Source organism: Peromyscus californicus, unplaced genomic scaffold, assembly GCF_007827085.1.
Source record: "Peromyscus californicus insignis strain IS unplaced genomic scaffold, ASM782708v3 Scaffold_13__1_contigs__length_99412109, whole genome shotgun sequence".
Lineage (NCBI taxonomy): Eukaryota > Metazoa > Chordata > Mammalia > Rodentia > Cricetidae > Peromyscus > Peromyscus californicus.
The window spans coordinates 94,368,016-94,383,785 of record NW_026294424.1 but is presented as its reverse complement, the minus strand read 5'-3'; the positions used below and the strand labels follow the sequence as shown (position 1 = coordinate 94,383,785).

The 15,770-nt window shown below is 45.2% G+C and overlaps 1 protein-coding gene across 5 annotated transcripts in view; it reads left to right on the top strand.

Moving 5' to 3' along the window:
* Nucleotides 1-1,912: 1,912 nt before the first annotated feature.
* Nucleotides 1,913-15,770, top strand: part of Klhl8 (kelch like family member 8) — a 58,948-nt gene continuing 45,090 nt past the window's right edge. The window contains exons 1-2 of one of the 5 annotated variants that reach the window (XM_052735562.1): nt 1,913-2,044; nt 2,479-2,645. The gene's annotated coding sequence lies outside the window, so the exon portion shown is untranslated. Of the gene's footprint in view, nt 2,045-2,478; nt 2,668-2,824; nt 2,849-4,035; nt 4,169-15,770 lie in introns of those variants that run through there. The other 4 variants (XM_052735560.1, XM_052735564.1, XM_052735565.1 and 1 more) reach the window with 4 other exon arrangements.

Sequence of the window (15,770 nt, the reverse complement as noted above, 5' to 3'; positions counted from 1 at the left end):
ACGACTATTGCTCTTTGGAGCAGAGTTAGCCCATCTGTACAGTCGCTTCAATAAACACCTCTTGCTATTGCATCAACTGGACCGGAGTCTGGGTTCTTGGGGCGCCCACTTGAGACCCAAGATTTTGGGGTCCAACACTCTAGATTTAGAAAACTACACGATTTGTTTCATTTTAGTGTATCTTGTTTTATAAAATCTATATGTTTGAAATAATTAGGTGAAATCATTGTTATGGATGTATCACTTTTTAGGAGAGGGCCTTACCCGGGCTATGCCTCCCCATCTTTATAGTTGAGGTTTACGGTTTGCGAAGCTTGTCACATTTTTTTTTCCCTCCAGGCAGTATTGAATTTTCTGCTCTTCGTGGAAATCTTGGCAGTTTTGAATATTCCTGTTAACCTGCTTTCTATGCCAACCTTGATATTTTGCTTCTTACCTTAAGCTGTTGTTCGCAGGAGGATACTTTGGGGGAAAAGGTCTTGCTTGGAACCTGGGTTGCCACAAGTAATTAACCTGCCAGTTGCATGTGGGTTTTTTTTTTAATTTCTAAATATCATGCAGTATAAATACTTAACTTTCAAAAAAATTTGGGGGGGGGGGCCTGTAGCTGTGTGGTCGCTACACGAGTGTGTGGGTTCACGTGGATCCGTGGAATGAAGACACAGAGGCATCTTAAGAATGAATCTAGCCTATCATGGCTGCAGGGGGGTCCAGCCTCAAAGGACTGAAGCACTCTTCCCTTCACCTAGGGCATATTTATTTACTCTTTTTACAGTTTAGATAGTTAATTTCCATACCTTCAAAGCAACCCAAAAGGAGCTCCCAGATACCAAATGCCAGGTGCAAATTACTTGATTTCTCAGGTACCACGGTTTTCTGGGTTTCCTGAACCAAGTTTTGCATACATCTTTGATCCTTGGGGGACTCTCTGATCCTTGACTCTCAGACAAGATTCACATAGGGAGATAAGAGAAACAAAAGGTAAGAGAAACAAAAAGTGTGGTTAAACAAAGGAAGAACCAGGGCTAGGTGCTGCTCTCTGGAACCAAGCCAGGAGCTCAGCAGGAATGCCACGACAGGGGCCGACCCTGCTATGCTCAGAGCTGCAGCACTTTCTTCTCACCATACCGAAGTACCTGACCAAACAGCGTAAGGTGGATTGGGGCTCTCCATTTCGGGGGACTTGAGTTCCTCATGGTACAGGAGGCCTGCTGAAGAGGCCCACCGGCAATGCTTCCCACCTGTGGGTGGTGTTTGAGCGGGTTATGGAACATTTGGGGCCTAGCTGGCATAAAGAGGCCAGTGGGAGCAATGCTTTGACTCCACCTGTCTCCCTTTCAGGCCGGGCTGGAGTCTCTCCAGCTTGCCTGGGCTGGATCCAATTTGTGTCTCTGTGCTCAGCCAGGCTAACAGCTGAAGTTACCTTCCCGTACCAAGACTACCTACCACCCAGTGTTTGGCTACATTTCTAAGAAGTTTTGAAGATTCTGGGAACTTTGGAATGCCCTGGGGGAAAAAAAAGAGTTCAGGGGAATATCCTAAAATATGTCCTTGCTCTCTTCTCCTACATTTCCAGCGACTTTACTGAAGATTTGATTTATTTATTTATTTTTTTTTTGCTAGTAATGGCGTTTAGCACTCGGTACTTAGATGAGTCAATTACTTCCTTAGTTTGCAGACACAAGCTGTTTGTACACGTTTTGCAGAGCCTGCGGTGAAACGGACAGGACTAGATAGAAAACCTGGGATATATGGATACAGGACCGAAGAGAAGTGAAGCGGCGCACGGGGCCAGAGCGCGTGCCCGCGGGCGCGGTCCCCAGGAGGTAACCGAAAACTACATTTCCCAGAGTCCCGCGCGCGCCCCGCCGCCCCGCCCCCGCGGCTCTCAGGCGCGCCCCGCCGAGCCGGGCACGAGCGAGCGGGCACCGAGCGAGCGAGCGAGCCATCGAGCGCGTCCGTGGGGTGTCCGAGCGGGGCTGGCGCGGCGCCGGCGCGGAGCGGGTGTGGCGGCTCGGCCTGCGCGGCGGGCGAGGACAGCGAGGTAACCGCCGCGTCGTCCCGCGCGCTGGTCTACCTGGAGCGGCCACCCGTGCTCGCGTCGGCGAGGGGCGGCCGGGCGGCGCCGTCCCCCCGGGGGAACCGAGAGGACCCGGAGCTGGGCCTCGCGGGCCGCGCTGTCCCGAGCGGCGGCGCAGATGCCCGGGGTGCCCGGGGTCCCCGGGGCGGGCGGCCTGCGGGGTGTCCCCTGCGCGGGGCTCCCGGAGCTCCGGCTGTCCGCACGGTCCTGCGGAAACCGCACCCGCGGGGGCGGCCCCCGCTCCAGGCTGAGCTCGCAGCTTTCTCCAGGGAGGGTGCCTGCTTTGTGGACTCACTTTGGGGTTCCCATAGCCGGCTCCGGGTGTGCACGGTCCTGACGTTGAGGTTTACGGTTTGCGAAGCTTGTCACATTCTTTTTTTTTTTTTTTCCCCCTCCAGGGAGTGTTGAATCTTCTGCTCTTCGTGGAAATCTTGGCAGTTTTGAATATTCCTGTTAACCTGCTTTCCATGCCAACCTTGATATTTTGCTTCTTACCTTAAGCTGCTGTTCGCGCAGGAGGATACTTTGCGGGGAAAGGTCTTGCTTGGAACCTGGGTTGCCACAAGTAATTAACCTGCCAGTTGCACGTGGGTTGTTTTTTTTTTTTAATTTTTAAATACTGGTTTTCTCTTACATAAGTTAATTGTTTTCACTCTTGTTTCTGCATGTCCGGTGAGCCCTGGCCGTGCTAAGGGGCGGGTGGAATACTCTTGGCTAAGCAGAAACCCTCTGCTGCTGATGCCTGAGGAGCCTGTAAACTGCATGCAGGTAGCTTTGCTCGTTAGCTGTTGCTTTTCCACGGGCTTCCTCCTGGCACCTTTTGGTTTTGTCAGCCAAAGCGACTGACCTACTTAAAACTTTAGTCGTGTTGCCTTTAAAATTCCAAACAGTAGAAACAGAAATATAAAAAGAAATCACAAGATGCTGCTGTATTGAGCTCGTATGCACTTGGTTTCGTGTTTACTCTTAGTGTCTCCCCCGCACCCCACGCCACGCGCCCCCTGGGCCTTGTGCATGCTCGCAAGCTCGCCACCACTGAATACATCCCAGTCCGCATTTTCACACTCACAGCTATTCTGTCAGTATTTGATACTGTTAGTGATTTGTAACGTCATATATTCCGTAATAATCCAAATCCTAATTTAAAATCACAGTGAGTAATTAAACAGAGCGTATCATTTTCCTGCCCCTACGGAAACTCAACCTCCCCGCTGTCAAATACCGCCGTCAAATCCCTCGCGGGATCAGAACCTACATTTCCTTTTCACTCAAAAATGCATCCTTTACCTTAGGGTCCGGACGGCGTCAGGAGTTGAGGCAGTAACTCAGTTGAAGGAGTGCTTGCCTAGCCCTGGGTACCGTGTCCAGCACTGCACAAACTGGCCTTGGTGTGGGTGCCTGGAGACCGGGGCAGGGGAGCCGGAAGTTCAAGGTCGTTCTCAGCTACACTGAGTTTACAGCCAGCCTGGGCCCTAGGAGACCCTGCCTCAAAACAGCAGCAAAATCTAAACAAAAAACCAAAAATGGACATTTAAGCTTCCCATTTCTTATATTTGAATTCTCAACAAAGAGTTTAATTTTGTATATGAAGAACTGAAGACGTGAGCAAGAACAAATGTTGCATAAATCAACAAAATGCCACGATTTTCAGCAGTAGGCTCTTTAGTGTAACCGTATCTTTTTCTGAAAAAAGTTTTATATTAAATAATGAAGCAGGCTGGGCGGCGGTGGTGCATGTATTTAATCCCAGCACTCTGGAGGCAGAGGCGGGTGGATCTCTGTGAGTTTGAGGCCAGCCTGGTCTACAGATCGAGTTCCAGGACAGTTCCAAAACTACACAGAGAAACCCTGTCTCGGGGAAAACAAACAAACAAACAAACAAAACAATGAAGCAAGAGGAAATCAGATATTTAAAATTTTTAATTTTTTTTTCAGTGCTGGAGATCAAACTCGGTTGAATATTTAAAACACACTAATTATTGTTTACTGCTTCCCTGCCGACATTTTACGTGTGGTCTGTCGGTTGGTTTTCTCTATTCTGAGGAGGATATAATCTTGGGCTGAGCTCACTTCTGCAATTAGTTCTGGGTGAGAATCCCTGCTCTCTACTCATTGGCTGTTTAGTCATGGCAAGTTGTTATCTGAACCTCTGTTTCCTTCGCTGTGGAGGAGGATAAAAATACTGTCTGCCTCTGTGTTCCTGGAATTGTAAGGATTAATCGTTATTATGTCCAGGAGCATTTTATGCTCCATAATCTACCACCCTGTTGATATCCCCACTCGCATACTGTATTTTAAAATGCTGCTGGCACAGTTTACTCTCTGGCGACCAGTGCGATGTAAACAGTCATCTTTGCTTTGTCTTTGAAGGATTGGTTGTATGAGCTTTATTATTTGCTTATGCTTTGTTTAATTGGTCCTGTAAATCAGAGGTAGAATTATGAAGGATTGGAAACACCTTGGAAACTTTTTTCCTGTCTCTCTGATTCTTTGTTGGAATCTGTGGCATGCCTACAAATAGTCTTCCAGGAGCATAAGAATTCTGTGTGTATTTGTATTTTCTGGAGAGTAGAGCAGATTCAACAGATACTCAAAGTGGTTCATGGCCCTTTTTCCCTCAAAGGTTCTTGTCCTTTTTTTTTTTTTTCTTTTTTGGGACAACATCTTGTTGTGTAGCCTGGGCTGACTCTGAACTACCTATCTTCCTGCCTCAACTTCCCAAGTCCCTGGGATTACAGGCATTCACAATTACACCTCATAAAATGGCTGGAATGGGGGAGGGCATAAGTGTTGAATTTGAGGCTTTTCAAATCATAGGCAAGCAAGTCCTCTACTGCCAAGCTACACTGCACACACACACACACACACACACACACACACACACACACACACACACACACACATTCCAAGAACCACTGGCTTCAATTGCTAAAAAAACTTGAAGATTTTTTTTAAATTGGGGGTGGGGTGGTAGAGCTGGCTTTCCCTGCAGAAGTGGAAGGTGATGTTTATAATAGAGTGCCTTCTTCTGGAGGCAAAGCCACTGACTGATCGTTACCATAGTAGACACTGCTACTCCCTCCTTGCCTGACAGCTTGGACGGGCATTAGAGTTGGTGATCCAGTACTGTATTACAGCCCAGCATGTTTGAATACTATTTTAAATGCTAAATGATAACCTGATTTAAAATTTGGACATTCTTGTTCTCAGTAGAATACCAAATGTATTAGCTTTCAAAGTAGATATTTATACTTGTAATTGTATAATATTTTTGTATGTAGAATAGGAAAGTTAAATCCTAATTGATGCTTATTTTGCATTCAGTATTGTTCAGAAAGAATGTATTAGGTATATTTTACAGAAAATTTTAACTGTCTTACATAGATCTATTACTAGGTTGTTATTTATAGTTTTAATTTGTTACAGCTTAAATTAGTCTTGAGAATTCCAACATCAGAGTCTATTTCTAAGTTTGAATTCACTCTTATAGTAGAATTTAGAAGCAACTGCATGTAAATGCACCATTTTCCCTGTGCAGCGGTAGAGCGCTGGGCTTCATAAGGCTTTACAGTATGAAGGCAGCTCCTGGTTCTGGTTACCAACAGCATTCACAGTGCTTGCAGGAAGTGCATGGGGGGATCTGTGGTGCTACACAAGCGCTCCACTGAGCAACGGCCTTTCCTTTGGACTTTCCCCTTTGATATTGGGCAGTATTTTTATTTGAAATCTGGGGGCTTTACAAAGTTAAAGGTTCATAATCTGTTAAGTCCCTGGGGATTTGTGGACTAATGAGCAGAACTGTGGCTTTCCACAGTTGCTTTTCATAAAGATAATCCGAGAGCTGCTTGTTTGCAAGATAACTCCACTATATCATATTTATTTCAGTTGTGAGAGTTTGAGTTAACTGTATGTAAATAGCAAATGGTAATCATTTTCGGAAAAAAAACAACCCCAGCATATGGATGGGAATACTGCTGTTTTGTGGGTATTCTACTTTAGAACTCTAAAAAGGTGGAAAATACTTGTTTTGTGGAGAGAAGATTATTAATACCATTTTAGTGTTCACTGAGACATGAATAGACCCCCTACAGAGCTAGGATCAACGCCATATTTGGACTAATGATGAGGTTTGGGCTTTGTAGTCAGCGCTCACCAGTGTTGACTCCTGGGCCCCTGCTTTACACCTGTGCATGTTGGAGAGACTCTTACTGACTCTGAGCCTCTTCACCCACTACAGATAAAAGCGGTTCCTCTTTGGGGGAGATTGAAATGAATGTGTGTATGTGTGTGTGTGTGTAAGTGTGAGTGTAAGAAAAGGACAAGAGGGTGATATAGGTCGGTAGTCCTTATCTTTTGCTGTGGAGGATTCTCAGTATTTGTATCCTAAATGTCAGTCATTATAAAGCATACTTTTTTTCTTTGCTGTAAAATAAGAATATTATTTGGAGAATTGTGTTCCCACTCAAAAACCTCTGGGCCAGTGTTTTATCAGAGTAAAAACATTCATTCATTAGATGCCTACTGTATACTAAATCCAGAGCCAAATACTTTATATTACTTCATTTGAATTTCACAACCACCTTAATGGAAAGCCGACAGAGTAATTTTGTGTGATTCACCCAAGCCTCCACAGCTAGAGAATCCCAGACTGTCTGACTCCTAAGTCTCTGCTATGAGCCACTATTTTATAGACCTTGTGTTCGACAGGCTAACATATTTCTCCAGAAGATACAAGGCAACAGTATTCTGTAATGCTGTGGTAGTTTACAACTAGAAACAAACTGACTTAAACCCAGGGTCAAACTGTTGCCTGTAGACCAAAGCCTACTCGCTGCCTGTCTGTGAATGCAGATGTCTTAGGACACATGTACACCTTCATGTCTGAACTGTCCACAGTGAATAGTTTTCATAGAGGCTGTATAGCCCATGGAGCCTAAACTATTTCCTGTCTAGCTGTTATACCCTAAAGAGTGCTGGCTCCCAAGCGGGACGAGTCCTGCTCCTTTATAAACTAATGGCTCAGGGGAGTATGGAGCATCCGAGGAATAACACCCCAGTATTGTCATTTCTACTGTTCCATCACACTTTTTTTGGCGGGGGAGCTTTTCGAGACAGGGTTTCTCTGTGTAGTGTTGCGCCTTTCCTGGAACTCACTCTGTAGTCCAGGCTGGCCTCGAACTCACAGAGATCCGCCTGGCTCTGCCTCCCGAGTGCTGGGATTAAAGGCATGTGCCACCACCGCCTGGCTCCATCACACTTCTTTTAAGGACTGTAAAATCAACAGAGATTCGACCATTGTACACAGGATTTTAAAGTATCAAAAGGGTATGATTGCAACCCATTTAAAATACCAGCTGCAATAATAATAGCATTTAGTCATTCCCCCTTCTTAGAATTAGTTTGAAGTGCTTTGGGAATATTGTTCATATGACCCATGCCTAAAGTTCTTTGGCCCAGTATGAAATTCCCCTACATAGTTCTCCATAATAAACAGCTTTTGAAATCAGTTCATTATGTGAGTCCAAAATAGTATTATTTTGTATAAATTGTATAAACCATTTTTGATTTTACAAGTAGAGCTTGTATCGTTTGTATGCAAGTTTTTAAAGCAGTGAGTTGGTGTCCTGAGATTCGTTGTGGGAGTAATGGTAGTGAGGAGGCTGGTGGAGTGAGAGGAGAGCCTTTAGTAGGGGATGTCTGATTAGTGGGAGTTAGCTGGAGAAGCAAGACCAGCAGTGGAGAGTAGAGGAAGTAGAGTGTCTAAGACTCGGCTGTGCTTGCATAGAATGGGGGCTCTGAGGACCTGTGGGCTGAGAGACCACAGCTAGCAGCCTTACTTGCCCTCCAGGCTACAGCTGCTTCTCTTGTACTAGCCTGTATGTCTGTGTTTGCCTTGACCACATAGTTATTGCTGCTATCTGTCTGTGCCCCTTCCTGGATGATTAAGCTCCTCAATAGCAGGGTTATTACCATGTCTTAATCATTCATTTTTGGGCTTATTTTAGCTTTTAAGTAAGATTACTTTGTACATAATTTTTTGGTGGTGATTTTGAAACAGGTTTTCTCTGTTTAACAGCTCTGGTTGTCCTGGAACTCACTCTGTAGACCAGCTGGCCTCAATATCACAGAGATCCACCTGCCTCTGCTTCCTGAGTGCTGGGATTAAATGTGTGCACCACCACTGCCCAACTTGTGCATACATTTCTTGAAAAGAAAAATGATAGACTGGTTAACATAGTCAAAAAACTTCCTCACAATTAGAACCTGACTTCTTTTTTGAGTCAGAGTCTCTCTGTGTAGCCTAGACCTGGAGTTTGCCACGTAGCAAAGGCATCATCAGCCTTGTACTGGTGATTCTCCTGCGTAGCCTCCCAAGTGCTAGAATATAAGCCTGAATATAATAAAGAATTTATGCTACCATGCCTGACTTTGGGGTCTGATTCTTTTGAGGCTGTTTTTCTATGAGTCATTTGTTTTTCTGTGCATTGGGATTTCTGAGTCCGCTAGGCTAGACCCTCAGTGGTGTGGGCATTCTTAAGTGACCTTTGTTTTTGGGTGATCTGCTTGTGGGACTTGGTGATGATAGAGGCTGCTCTTGCGAATGTCTGAGTGGTAAAGCATAACAATTGTCCGTCATGGAGTCCCAAGGATTAGTGCTTCTCAAACTCTTTGTGGTCAAAGACTAGTTTGTGGAACAGCATTTTCATAGAAGACATGAAAATGAAATGAATAGGGCATAAAATTTATAACTGGTTATTCAGTAGATACTTGAAACTGCTCTTTCAAATATCGCTTTACCATATAGATTCCTAAAGACTCCATTTTTAAACTTACATCACTTACATCATTTCCAACCACAGATTCTGCTGTTTGTATTCATTCTTGCATCCTCAGAATCTACAGTGGAGCCTGTGATGACTGCCTGATGGATGGATTGAATGGTAGTGTGTGGTCACAAACCTATATGACTACTGTGTAGTATCATATGTTTTATTGTGTCTGTGTTCAAACTAAATTTGGTTTGTATGTGCATTCTGTAAAACTTAAGTTTTCAGACTCCTAGGGAAATATCAATTCTTGTTTGGCCACATATTATTCAGCTTCTATCACTCTAACAGAATTGTGAAGATAGTCATTTATGAAAAGAAAAGGCTAATTTTGGCTCACAGTTTTAGAGGTTCTAGTTCATGATTAGTTTGGTTGGCTTATTGCTTTGAGCCTGTGGTAACACCAAAGATCAAGGGGTGGGGGGCATATGTGTCCTGGAGCAAAACAAACAGGAAACCCGATGTGCCATAGCCTCTCTAAGAGCATGTTTCCAGCACTCTAAAACGGTGGTTCTCAACCAAGGGTCACCTAAGACCATTGGAAAACACAGATATTCACTTTACAGTTCATATTAGTAGCAAAATTATAGTTATGAAGTAGCAACAAAAATAATTTTATGGTTGTGGGGTCGCCACAACATGAGGAACTGTGTTAAAATGCTGCAGCATTGAGAAGCCTGAGAACCACTGCTCTAGGACTTTCTAGTCATCCCCACCCCTTAAAGTCACCACCACTTCTCAGGAGTGCCTCCCAAGGGAGGGGGCAAGCCTTCAAGACCCAAGCTTTAATCACTGGGACTAGCCTGAACCTGCTTACTCTAAATGACAGCTCATTAGGACTGATTTTAAACCAGTTCAGTTTGGGGTTTACTTTTGTTTTCTCCTTCTTTCTGTTATACAATCAGTAGGAAATAGCCTATGCTTTGGTACTTGGCAACAAATGATGATACATTTATTTTTGCTTGGCTTTATATTCAAACTACGATCATTTGCTAGCCTTACAGCTTTATGGCATTCTCAAAAGCAGTGAGCAATGTAGGTTTCCTCAGAAGAACATAGTTCACACATGTGATGCACATATTTAGATAAAATCCATGTCCTGTTAGTTCTGTATTCTAGACTTTCAGCGCATCATGGCTGTAATAAACAGGGATCCAGTTCAAGCAATGAAGTAATTACCATGATTTGAAAGCCTTCTTAATAAACTACTGAAGTGATGTTATCATTATTATTAAGATGATAACAGCATCTAATGCATCCTAATGCTGTGATGTTCTGCAGAAGTCCATGGACCCAACAAACCGTGGACCAAGATAAATAACGCTTTTCTCCTTACCTTGTTTATGTGAGGGAATTGTCACAGCTGCTAGAGAAGGGCTACTACAGTTACTGCAGATACTTTAAATGTTGCCAAAAAGTTGTCTAAATGACCTGCTTCATGACGGATGCAGTGAAAAGGGAAGATTACATTGTGGTGGGCACACAGTTCACCCAGTCCAGCCTAGGAATCCGGGAGGTTTTTAAGGTTTACTTTTATTATTTGTGTGTGTTTGTGGTCGGTGTGTGTGTGCGTGCATGTGAGTGCATGTATGTGTGTAGGTATGTGCATGTGAATGCAGGTGTCCACCGAGGCCAGAGGAATTTGACCTCCCTGGAGCTGAAATTAGAGCTGTGAGCTGCCTGATGTGGGTACTTGGAATCAAACTCAGATCCTCTGGAAGCTGTGTGTGCTCCTAACTCCTGGGCCATCCCTCCAGCCATAGACTTGATTGTTAAAGTGTGTTTGATTCTTTTTTTTTTTTAAGTTGGGTCTCATACTGTAGCCCCTGTTATCACGGAACTGATTATGTAGCTCAAGCTGGCTTAAACTTGTACAGCTCTCCTTCCTTAGTCTCCCGATGCTGGGATTTCAGGCTAGAGAAGGCTTGAGTCTTAAGAATGAGCAAGGGCTGATAAGGGCACTGGTGAAGGGCATTTCAGAAAGAGTGGATTTAGTCTAAGAGTAAGGGGAGACGTGGAATAGCGTGGGTTATGTGGAGTATTGCATGTAGTCAGGTTATGTCTACACAAAGGTAGATTTGCCATCATACTTCACAAATGTATAAAATGGTAAATGCATATTCATGCACCACCAATTTGCTGGTTTAAATTAGCCAAATGCTGATTAAAAATTTTGCTTTTGTATCACCTAAAATTTCCATCTAACTGAATTGTAAAAACAGTATAAACTGTTTTTTTTTTTCAAATATTGTGTATAATTAGCACAGTTGCTACCTGTAGTAGGCATAACAGTGTGACTGTGTGATAGTACTGAGTCTTGCCTCATTCTGTCTGCAATGCTGGGATTGAGTGGAAGGCTGCACTCGCTAGGTGGATGCTCATACCGACCTGCACCCCAGTCCTACAGCGCTGGTTAAGAGGTGCTTCTGTCAGGAGGCTGCATGGAATTTTGTTTTCTTTAATTTGTAAGACAAGAGTTTCATGGGAGTGGAGAAAGAGCATTTGTTGCTGTTGCAGAGGACCCAAGTTCAGTCCCCATTACCCACATGGTGGCTCAGAGCCATCCCCAACTCCAGTTCCAGGGGTCCCAATACCCTCTTCTGACCGGGGACTAGGCAAGCACACGGTGCATGTGTATACATGCAGGCAAAACACTCTTACACATAAAGTAAGTCTAAACAAAATGAAAGACAGAGTCTCATGTGGCCCAGGATAGCCTCGAATTCAGTGTGTAACTTAGGTTGGCCTTAAACTCAAGGCAGCCTTCCTGCCTCAGCCTCCCAAGTTATGGAATTATAGATTTACAGCATCTACACTCATCTGGAGCTCTATGTACTCAACTCTTCCTCGGGAAAGTGTGGTGTAAAGTAACGTTGCTGTGGTAGGGAATTGCCTTAGTCGTTAGTACGTTACACTGGGTGAGAGCACTGCGCATGTTGATGTCCCATGCTGGAAGGTGAAAAGGGGGTTAGAATAAGCTACATTGTTTCAGCACCGTGCTCTCCGCTCTGTTGTTGGTCTTGTTTTCTGTGATTCGTCATACATTTTATTTGCATGTTAAGAACTTCAGCGTGTTACCCAGTGTCTACATCAGGTCGTTAGAACCCGTCTGCTTTTGTGAGTACTTTTTGTTCAGCACTGCACGTTTTGTTGGTTGTTAGTTGGTACTGGCGTGCAGGGGAGTGGAGGCTCCAGTTATATTTCATTATCTTAGTGCCTCAGGGTATCTTGGGATAGACTTACATGGCCGTTTCTCCTTTTTCCTACTGCTGCTTTTTCCTTTTAAGTCAGCTCAATGGACTGTGAAAAGGGGGTTGTTCTGCTCTCACTCCTTAAGGGCAGGAATCTTAGAGGTAGCTGGAAAAGAATGCTTGCTGTCTTCAAGCTCTGGAGCTTAGGTTTACTTGCATTGTTACTGAATACTAATACACAGTCCTGTGTGTTGTACAGGCACTTGTGTGTGTAGATGCGTGTGCAAGGACATGTATCTGTGTGTGCTTGTGGAGGACAGAGGGCGACCTCAGGTTGTTCTTAGGAGATGCCCACCTTGTTTGTTTGCTTATTCGTTTGTTTGAGAGAATTTCTCACTAAGACCTGGGGATGGGGGGTTCAGCTAGGCTAGCCATCCAGAAGCCTTCAATGCTGGGATTGAGTGGAAGGCTGCACTCGCTAGGTGGATGCTCATACCGACCTGCACCCCAGTCCTACAGCGCTGGGGGGTTCAGCTAGGCTAGCCATCCAGAAGCCTTGGGAATCCACTTCTTCCCGCTTCCTCATCACATATTCAGCTTTTTGTGTGGGTGTTGGGATCAAACCGAGGGCCTCACGAGGTTCAGGCCCTTTCCTACTGGGCTATCTCCCCAGCCCTTAGTATACAGTCTTTATAAGTTCCATATCACATTTAATTCTTTAGGCAGATTCAGATGTGTTTAAGGGAATATTATTTTCCTACCTTTGCCTTCCTGAGACATATCAAGAGACCCATTTTTTCCTAGAGTGCAGGACAGACGTGGAACATTGTTAAAAGCACCATTGAATATGGTTAAAACTCAGTATTGGTGTTCATAGTAAGTTCTTACTGAAGCACTCCTCCTGCAGTTTATTTTCATATAAATGAAAATGGTATGGGGGATGATTGAATACCTTAACTGGCTGTTAGACTCTTCCCTGGTGTCCTGACTTCCCCAGGACAGAGAGCAGTACCAGCCAGCCAGCTGGACAACCTTATGTCACTTAGAACCCTCCCTGGGCACTCTGAGGAAGTTACACAACAGTTGAGGCCACTTGCTGCTGAGCACAGTTTGGCTTCTACAGAGGTGGCTCTAAGCACAGCTGTTTAATGAACTCACTCCAGACCTTCCATGCAACCATTTCCTGGCCAGAGAGGGAGCGTTTCCCCTGGTGACCTGAGGGACTGTGCAAAAGGGACAGCCAAAGTTGGTCCAGACACAGTTGATAATTTACTTGAAGGTCTGAAATGATTGGTGCACACACCCATTTTCTGTTTACACAGGTTATTAACTTACGTAGTGAACTGAATGGAAATACCTTCCTGTTTTGCCTCCTAACATTATATTCGGTTAAAAGCATCTCTCCACTCCAGTGTTTCCTTGTATGCATATGTGTGTACACACACACACACACACACACACACACACACACACACACACACACACACACATACATATATATCTCCATCCATCCATCCATCCATCCATCCATCCATCCATCCATCCATCCATCCTCTGTAGGGTGGACCGAGCGGCTAATGGCAGGAAAGACCGAGTGGTGGCAGTAAGTGCAGAAGTGACAGCGGAATGCTGGCAGTTGAACCGCAAAGTGATGGAGCCAGATATGGTGGTGGCTCTGTTGTCAGCAAGAGAGGCAGAGGCTCAGAGAGCAGCCTGTAACTTTGACAGCCACAGGAGAGGCAGAGCCATGCAGAGAGGCCAGCAGCTGAACAGCAGACGTGGAACTCAGCCAGGAAGCAGCCAGTGGCTTTGGCAGCCACAGAAGAGGCAAGAGCCACAAGAGCAGCAGCAGAGCTGACGTGGAAGTAGAATGAGAAGGGGGAGGGTGGCTGCTGCCCCAGCACCAGCAGCAGCATCCCAGCAGCACAGCAGCAAGAGGCCACAGACCAGCTGGGAAGAATGGTCAGAGGAGGAGTCAGAACCGTGGTGGAAGCGGAGAGAAGGTGGAGAGCCAAAGGAGAAGACTGAAAACATCCAGGGAAGAGTAACTGCAGACTCTGGAGACCCGGGAGTTGGAAGCACCGTGGAGGCCGTGCGATCGTGACTGCCTTGCTTAGGAGCTGCAGCTGCCAAAGACTGCACAGGCCTAGAAGCTGCAGTGCTAGCTGCCATGGGCGACTGAGGAATCCTGCTGTCCTAGGTCTCAGAAAGAGCTGTAACACTTGTCACTGTGGGGCTAAGGTACTGGTGCCTGAGGCCTCGTGAGAGCCGTAACACTAGAGGCTGCTCCTGCTGCTGTGCCAAGGTATCAAGGGCTGCGAACATTGCCGAAGATCTGCCCACGAAGACCTCAGCCAGCCAGTGGGCAACATTCTTGTCCCTTTTCAAAGTTGGAAACATTGCATTTTTTTTTTTTTGGTTTTTCGAGACAGGGTTTCTCTGTGTAGCTTTGCGCCTTTCCTGGGACTCAGGTAGCCCAGGCTGGCCTCGAACTCACAGAGATCCGCCTGGCTCTGCCTCCCGAGTGCTGGGATTAAAGGCGTGCGCCACCACCGCCCGGCTAACATTGCATTTTTAAACAGACTATTTTAAAAGAGTTTTATACAGGCATTTTTGTGTAGGCGTGTTTATGGGGGGAGTGAATGTATATGTGTATGTGTACATGGAGGCCAAAAGTCATTCCTCGGGCGCCTTCCTCCTTTGTTTTTGACACAGGGCTGCTCACTGGTGCCTGTGGCTCACAGTTAGGCTAGACTGGCTGCCGGTAAACTCCAGGGATCAACATTTTTGTTCCCAGCACTGCAACTACAAGTCTGCACCATAGAATCAGCTGTGTGAGTGTTGATGTACACGTGTGTGTCCGTGTGTGTGGAAGCCAGAAGTCAATGTTGTCGTCTTCAGTTGTGGCCCACCCTGAATCTGGAGCTTGCCAGTTTGAGTTGACTGGCTGCAGACCCAATTTTTTATATAGGTGTTGGAGATCAAACTTGTTCATCTTGTGTGGCAAGCATTTTACTGATTGGCATGCTTCTCTATCCTTATATAGACATTTTTGAGCTCTTGAGTCTGGGCCAAATCTAACTTCAGATAATTTTAGAATAATGACTATTGTAAGACTGGATGTGGTAGTGCATGAATTTGAACATAAAGATAGGGTGGTGATCCCTGCTAGCCTAATATTCAGATACTAAGAGCAACATCTATATCTACCTACCTCTCTCTTATCTATCTGTATGTGTATATCTCTGTCATCTATATCTGTCATCTGTATATCTAGATCTATCATCTGTATCATCCATCCGATCTATTTATCATCTGTCTATGAGAAAAATGACAGGTGAAAGATGAATTGCTGATCTAATCATTATGACTATAAGAGTTAGCCAATTTTACGTGGTAACCCAGCTCACAAATGTCCATGACCCAGGCAACTACATAGAGGTTGTTAAATACAGTCTTTGGGGCATAGTAAGTACATGCAAGCACAAGGCCTTGGGTTGAACCCTCACCTCTGCCTCTGCAAAAATACACCGCTGTCGTCGTCGTCGTCGTAAGATGTTAATGTGCACCAGACCATAGTGGCGTATGCTTTTAATCCCAGCACTCAGGAGGCAGAGGCAGGCGGCTCTGTGAGTTCAAGGCCAGCCTGGTCTGCAGAGCAAGTTCCAGAAC